The 8,417-nt window shown below is 42.7% G+C and overlaps 1 protein-coding gene across 1 annotated transcript in view; it reads left to right on the top strand.

Moving 5' to 3' along the window:
* Positions 1 to 4,360: 4,360 nt before the first annotated feature.
* The window catches only part of LOC139324982 (vigilin-like), a 112,071-nt gene continuing 108,014 nt past the window's right edge, over positions 4,361 to 8,417 (top strand). Inside the window, exon 1 of the mRNA XM_070954768.1 lies at positions 4,361 to 4,553. The gene's annotated coding sequence lies outside the window, so the exon portion shown is untranslated. The remainder of the gene's footprint in view (positions 4,554 to 8,417) is intronic.

Here is an 8,417-nt window from a genome sequence, read left to right as displayed (position 1 = left end):
TGAGGACTACCTGTACATTAACATTTCTCCAGGATTAGTTAAGCATAATATGTTCAAATACCAATGTCTAGGCCCGTGATGGCAAACCTTTTCTGGACGAAATGTCCAAAATGCGCACATGTGTGAATGCACGTGCGTGCGCCTGTACCCCCAAAATGCAATTCGTGTGCGCTCCTGTGTGCGCCCGCCCTGCATGCGTGCTCCCACATGTGCCCCACCTCCCGCACATACGCTGCAGGGGTGTTGTGGCCCGTCAGCGGCCTGTGCAGCTAGTAGCTGATTCCGACAGCAAGGAGGCTGGTGTGGTGCTGCGCCAGCAGCCTCTACAGCTGGCACTCGAGTCAGACAATGAGGAGGCTGGAGAAGATGTGGCGCCAGAGGCGGGGATTCAGCCAGGGTCTTCAGAACCTCCAGCAGCTCCCATAAGTGAGGAAGAAGAGGAGGAGCCTCTTATCAATGCACGGGCGCGCAGAGCTGCCAAAAGGCAGGAGTGGCTCCTCAGGAGGAGGTCTCGAGAGTAAGGCTTGGGGCTAATTGGCCACTCCCTTAGCCTATTTAAGGAAGGACGAGGACTGGGGCAATTTGCAGGGAACAACTTTGTTCACTCTCCTTCACGTCTGGATCTTAGTTCTCTTATCAGTTTCCTGCAAATTGCTTCTGGGCTTTCTGCCAACCATAGTAAGATTACGATTATTTATTCTTTGGATTCTTGTAGGCTGTTAAGAAAGTTAATTAATTTTTGTTTGAAAAAGACTGATTTAATTTAGTAAACTAAGGTTTGTACAGACTTTGTGTGTGCTGCGTACTTTGGGGTCCGTAGCTGGGGCAGAACACAGAGACCCGACGACCAGCTTGGTGGCGGGAGGCGCATGCGCATGCGCAGCAGAACTGAAGTGGGGCGACGGCTCGTGTGCCCACAGAGAGGGCGCTGCGAGCCACCTGTGGCACGCTTGCCATAGGTTCGCCATCACGGGTCTAGGCCATTTAACCATTGAAGCGCAGCATTATTTATATGGAATAAATCGGATATTGGACGACCGGCATATTATTATTATTATTATTATTATTATTATTATTATTATTATTATTATTATTATTATTTATTGAATTTATATACCGCCCTTCTCCCCAAAGGGACTCAGGGCGGTGAACAGCCGAAAATTAAAATAACATACAATATAAAAGTTAAGATAACTAAAAATAAATTAAAATTAATCAGCCTCCCACTTTAAAACCCCAAGCTATACAATTAAAAAAACTAACCCATAAAACCTATTCAGGCCAGGCCGGCTTGCTGAAATAAAAACGTCTTCAGGGCCTTACGGAAACTGCAGAGATCCGGGATCAGCCGTATTCCGGGAGGTAGCTTGTTCCAGAGGGCGGGTGCTCCCACAGAGAAGGCTCTCCCCCTGGGGGCCGCCAGCCGACATTGCTTGACCATCGGCACCCTGAGGAGGCCCTCTCTGTGAGAGCGTATTGGCCGGTGGGAGGTTATCGGTAGCAGAAGGCGGATATGTCCTCATCTTACAGCTAGTCATGATGTGATCCAGTTTTTGAAGTGGGACCCCGCGGTCACACTGAGGGGAGGATACTGATAGAATAGAATAACAGAGTTGGAAGGGACCTTGGAGGTCCTCTAGTCCAATCCCATGCCCAGGCAGGAAACCCTATACCAGAGGTCTTCAAATTTGGCAGCTTTAAGACTTGTGGACTTCAACTCCCAGAATTCTCCAGCCAGCCGGCTGAAGAATTCTGGGAGTTGAAGTCCACAAGTCTTAAAGCTGCCAGGTTTGAGGACCCCGGCCCTATACCATTTCAGACCAAAGGCTGTCCAATCTCTTCTTAAAAACTTCCACGGTTGGAGCATCCACAACTTCTGGAAGCAAGTCGTTCCACCGATCAATTTTCTGTCAGGAAATTTCTTCTTAGCTCTGGGCCCCATTTCTACAGAGAGTCCCGGCAGACGCCATGTCAGGTACGAATCCTATTCAGGATTGTCCATTGCTGGCAGTGTAGTTCAAAGAGCCTTGGTAGTACAGGGGTTTAAGGCACCCTGTTATTAAGCTTATTAAGACCAGCTGCCTGCAATTACTGCAGGGTTCGAATCTCGCCAAGGCTCAAGGTTGACTCAGCCTTCCATCCTTTCTAAGGTAGGTGAAATGAGGACCCAGTTTGTGGGGGCAATAAGCTGACTTTGTATAAATATACAAAAGGATGAAGGCTATTGCTGAGCATATTGTAAGCCGCCCTGAGTCTTCGGAGAAGGGCAGCATATAAATCAAATTAAAAAAAAAAAAAGCCTGGTTTATTTATGGATTCAAACCACCGATTTGATTCTGATCGATAAGCTTAGTGTCTTAGCCACTGAGCCACCTAGATTCTCTTTCCTTTAAGATTTTTATTTCTCTTTTAGGGGAAATATCCTGCCTTTTTAATATTTCCTAGAATATTTCATTCTTCTAGGAGAGGGGTGGGTGCTAACCAGGGGTGAAATCCAGCAGGTTCTGACAGGTTCTGGAGAACTGGTAGTGGAAATTTTGAGTAGTTCAGAGAACCAGCAAATACCACCTCTGGCTGGCCAGTGGGGTGGGAATGGAGATTTTACAATATCCTTCTCCCAGGAGTGGGGAGGGAATGGGGATATTGCAATATCCTTCCCCTGCCATGCCCACCAAGCCACGCCTACCAAGCCACACCATGCCCACTAAGCCAAAACCCACAGAACCGGTAGTAAAAAAATTTGGATTTCACCACTGGTGCTAACTTTCGTCATATTTGAAGACAGAAGTTGGCTGAGTGACAAATCATGTTCTTACAAACCACAGTCAGCAGGCTGTGCATAAACCACTATAAAATCAGCAGGCTTTGCATTAAACCACTATAAATGAATTCCCACTGCACTCTAAGCTTCGCACGATCCCATCCATACGCAAAACTTTGCACGCCACCAAATCTCATCACAGGTACATTTCCAGATACCACGCCTGTAAAATAAAATTGCTTGAAAATGTCCTCTCTCTTCCAAGGAAGATTCTTCAAATCTGTGGCCCCTTTTTCTGCAGAAGGATCTCATGTTAGCTAGTGAAAGTGCATAGCAATCCAAACCCTTGAATAAAATAGTTGAACATGTTTACTTCCGGTTCCCCATCGCACACACTACCAAATATAGGATGAAAAAAAAACCATGATACTATGCGTATATCTCTTTTAAAATAATTGCATTTCCCTTATTTCCCCTACTATTGTCTTCTCATTTCTTATAATATAATAAATATAATATAATATAATATAATATAATATAATATAATATAATATAATATAATATAATATAATATAATATAATATAATATATATAATGTAATGTAATGTAATAATATAATATAATAAATATAATATAATATATTGTAATGTAATGTAATGTAATGTAATATAATGTAATATAATATAATATATGTAATGTAATATATTATATTATATTATATTATATTATATTATATTATATTATTATATTATATTTATTTTATTTTATTTTTTTTATTTTATTTATTATTTTATTTTATATATTATATTATATTATATTATATTATATTATATTATATTATATTATATTATTATATTATATTATATTATATTATATTATATTATATTATATTATATTATATTATATTATATTATTATATTATATATTATATTATATTATTCTATTCTATTCTTATATTATATTATATTTTTATTAGATTAGATTAGATTAGATTCATTACATTACATTATATTTATTTTATTAGATTAGATTAGATTAGATATTTATTATATTATATATTATACTTATTACATTACATTATATTATACTATTATTATTATATTAACTTCTGAAGCTCACAAGCTTCCATCCTGAGCGACGCGTTACCTCACCTTTCTCTAAGCGACGCTATTGCCCCGCACATGGCGGCATTCCCAAAAAAAAAAAAAAAGATACCGGAAGTTGAAGGCTTCTCTCTCTTCCTCCCCGCTCCCTAAGGACGAGGAGGAGAAAAACGGAGCGCGCGGCTCCTGCATGTTTATCCTCCTCCCCACCCCCCCAACACGCCGCTCTTTAAACCGGCATCTGCGCGCTGGCGGCTGAGCTGCCCCCCGCCCCCCACATCTCCCCGACTCGGGGAGGGAAAAATGGGCGGAGTTGGCTTCGCGCGCAACGATGATTGGCCCGAACGGCGGGGAAAGAGGGAGGCGTGGTCAGGGGAAAAAGTGGTGGTGGTGGGCGTGCCACGCGCGAGCGGCAGGGGCGGGGCAAGGAGAGAAAAGAGGCGAGTCCGCGCGCGGGCTTGTCAGTCGGCGCTGGGCAGCGGCAGGGGGCGGAGGCTGCGGCAAGTGCATTGGCAGCAGCGAAAGCGGGCGACAGCGCCGGCGGTGGAAGAGCTGCCGCTGCTGCCGCCGCCGCCCCCTCGCGGGCTTCCTTTCCCCCCTCCCCCTCGGGCCCGAGCGGCGGCCGCTGCCGCCGCCACTACCACCGCCACGCTGAGCTCCTCTCGGGGGGCCCCTCCGCCGCAGCGCAGGTGAGGCTCCACACGGGGAAGGGCTCTTTGCAGGCTCGGCCCGGCTGCTTGTTTCGACGCCCCTGCTCGGCCCGAATTACCAGGCCCCGGCCCTTTAAGCAGCCGTTTTTTTACCCCACCTTGGTGATTCGGCCTCCTCTGTGAATAATGGAAGGTAAATTAGCTCCGTTTCTCTGCAGGGAGGATGAGCGATCTACCTTGGGCAGGTAGACGGCTGCATCATCGATGCTGGCGAAGGAGGATGGGAGCTGTAGTCCCTCTGGGTGGGTGGGGGTGGGGGTTGGGAGCAGCTGTAGCAGGTGCAGCAGCCCGATGGGGCACAGTTTGAAGGGCTGGGTCCAAAAGGAAGGATGTCTCTTTAGGATGAAGACCACCAATGAATGGGGGTGATATTGGGGATTGGGGGTGGGGTGTCTCTGCTAAGGTCTGGATAAAGAGCAATATTGCTTTATTATTATTATTTATTGGTTAATCTTTAGTGAGATTCACAGCCTTTGAGGCTGGTTAATAGCTCAGCAGCTCGAGTCCTAACCAAGAACCTAGGAACTGTTAAGATATCGTCGGAGGATGTAAGCTGTTCTGAGTAAAGTGGTTTTTTGTAGAGTCAAAATCTTTTATTATTATTATTATTATTATTATTATTATTATTATTATTATTATTATTATTATTTACTTTATTCATTAAACATGAAACTCCATCAACTGAACATTCAAAAATGCATCAGAAATACCATTGACTGGTGCCTAATGGTTGATAACGGGTTGCTGCCAGCATCCTAGGTATCCACCAATTTATATTATTATAAATTATTATTATCTCTTTTATTCGTTAAACATGAAAGTCAACTGAATATTTAAAAATGTGTCACAAATATGAGTGATTGGTGCTAGTAGCTGATAGGGGTTGCTGCAAGCTTCCTAGGTAGTAGTATTTATTTATTATTATTATTATTTACTTTATTCATTAAACATGAAACTCAGCCAACTGAACATTCAAAAATGCATCACAAATACCAATGACTGGTGCCTAATGGTTGATACGGGTTGCTGCCAACGTCCTAGGTATCAACCAAGTACCTTCTTAAGATGTATGATGTTCCAAGTAGCGCATTTTTTTTGCAGTTCCGCTGGTGGTGTTGCAGGAAGCTGCAATTTGTTGATGTATCTATCATTATTATTATTATTTACTTTATTCATTAAACATGAAACTCCGTCAACTGAACATTCAAAAATGCATCACAAATACCATTGACTGGTGCCTAATGGTTGATATGGGTTGCTGTCAGCATCCTAGGTATCAACCAAGTACCTTCTTAAGATGTACGATGTTCCAAATAGCGCGGGTTTTTTGCAGTTCCGCTGGTGTTGTTTCAGGAAGCTGCAATTTGTTGATGTATCTTATAAAATTATTATTATTATTATTATTATTATTATTATTATTATTATTATTATTATTATTATTTTCTCTCTAGGAGATGCTTAAATGAGAATTTGGGTTTCCCTTCTCTGGTCCTCCAGTGGGGCAAAAGAGAAATGGAGGATTTACGGGGTCCATGTGGCTTGGCTGCCCAAAGCAGGGAAGGCTAAGAATGGGGAGACAACATGGGGTGCTAAGTGGATGGGTGCTGGTGATGGCCTGTCCAAGATCGCAGGGTGGGTGTTGTACCCCAGTTAGGACCACGATCCTTCGGTGGTAGGAGGAGGGGAAGATGGGGAAGGAAAAGATGAGAAGGGGAGTGGTTGATCAGGGTTGAAGGGAGTTGAAGCTTTCACCAAAGGATTGGCTTTGGAAGAAAAAAAAGTGGATTAAAATTGGGAGGAGAGAGGCTGCCGGAGATGGAAATTATAGTGGATGTTTTGGTTCAAAACGAATATTGAATAAAAGGAAACCAGAATAAAAAATAAATCTGGGATCCTTTGGGTGGGCTGGAACTGCAGCTCCCAGAATCCCCTAGTCTTGACTGGCTAAAAATTCTGGGCTAGGGGTGATGAGCATGATGGGGAGACCAAGGTTTAAATGAGAATGCGTAGGTGGGTTTTGCCAACTTGGAAGCCTCATATTTCAGAACATTGATGTTGCAACCTTTTTTTTTATTTTCTTCTGTAAGGTGGTCTTTCTCAAAGTTAGCCACTTTTTAAGATATGTGGACTTCAATTCCCAGAATCCTCAATTCCCAGAATTCCCTAACCAGATAGGTTTCAACAAACTTTCCAAACATGTTTTCATTTCATTCCGTTGTTGACGTGGAATAATGAAAGGTTGTTGTTGTTGTTGTTGTTGTAGCCTGAAAAAAAATCACATTTTTTTTCCCTCCAATATATCTAGCTTTAATCTTATGCCTTGATATATAAACTCTAGAGAGTAAGATTGTTGGAAAGTTCTTGTTGGGTAAATCTGTAGGTAACTATTTATATTCAGGTCAAGATGTCCCTCAGGAAGATCTGAAGGAGGTCAAGCAATGACTTCCCATTTTATTCCTTTCCTTTTCTGAGGCAAGAAATTGGAATTCCACTTTTAAATTGCATTCTATCCAAATGTTTTGCATGCGTAGATGCTTGTTTATTTATCAAATATCTCTAGCTGCTGATCTCACGGATGTGACTGGGTAGCCTAGAGTAAAAACAAAACAACTAGAAACAAAGCCTTAAAACCATTTTAAAAAAAAGATTAAAAACATAAATATTAATAAAACCACTGGAGTTCTTGGATCCTTTAAGGATTGAAATCCAATGTACGTGGATATAAAATCCAGGCTGTGACTACAATTGCACTTGAATGTCAAGGAACCAATAAAACAGCTGGAAATGACGGTGTCCTCAGGAAATCAAATGTTCTCAAAGATATTTTCAGGTTAAGCGTTACTCATGCAAGAAGAAATCAGTGCAAAAATTATCTCACAGGCCACCCTTGATCACATAGCATCAGCGTTAAGTCTTCCTTCTTTACTTCTTCTTTTTACCACTCAAAAGTCTTTATGTTTAATATCAGTCATATTTATTAGATATTTATGATACAAAGTTCAGAGAAGAGCACTTAAGATGATCAAAGGCCTGGAGACTAAAACACACGAAGAACGGATGCAGGATTTGGGTTTGGCTAGTCCAGGAGTCGGCAATCCGTGGCTCTGGAGCCACATGTGGCTCTTTCATCCCTCTGCTGCAGCTCCCTGTTGCTGGTCAGCTCGACAATTGATAGGGCTTTCGGTTAGGACAGGTAGAGGAAAAAGGATGACGCGCTAGGAGGAGACACTATGGTAGGGGAACGGACTTCCAGTCGGCTCCAGAATTGAACGGGGGCTTCCGGTTAGGACCTTTGTGGCTCTTTGAGTGTTTAACATTGCTGACCCCTGGGCTAGTCTAAAGAAAAGAAGAAGAAGAAGGGGTGACATGATAGCAGTATTCCAGTATTTGAGAGGTTGCAGGAAGGGGGTCAAATTACTTTCTAAAGAGCCTTGGTGGCGCAGCAGACTAAAGTGCTGTTAAGTAGCACCAGCTGCCTGCAATTACGGCAAGTTCAAATCTCACCGGGCTCAAGGTTGACTCAGCCTTCCATCCTTTCGAGGTAGGTAAAATGAGGACCCGGATTGTGGGGGCAATAAGCTGACCTTGTATAAAAAAGAACACTGCTTTGGGGGGGGGGGGGCGAAAGCCCTACTAAGCAGGTATATACAAAAGTATGAAGGCTATTGCTTAACGCATTGTAAGCTGCCCTGAGTCTCCGGAGAAGGGCGGCATATAAATTGAACCAATAAATAAATAAATAAATAAATAAATCACCAGAGGGCAGGACAAGGAGAGAAGCAACCTGGAAATAAGGAGAAACTTCCTAACAGAGAGGACAATTAACCAGTGGAATAGCTTGCC

This window comes from Pituophis catenifer, unplaced genomic scaffold, assembly GCF_029215685.1.
Source record: "Pituophis catenifer annectens isolate HBS135680 unplaced genomic scaffold, rPitCat1.0.hap2 SCAF_15, whole genome shotgun sequence".
Classification (NCBI taxonomy): Eukaryota; Metazoa; Chordata; class Lepidosauria; order Squamata; family Colubridae; genus Pituophis; species Pituophis catenifer.
The sequence above is the reverse complement of the archived record's forward strand: the minus strand, read 5'-3'. Positions and strand labels throughout refer to the sequence as shown.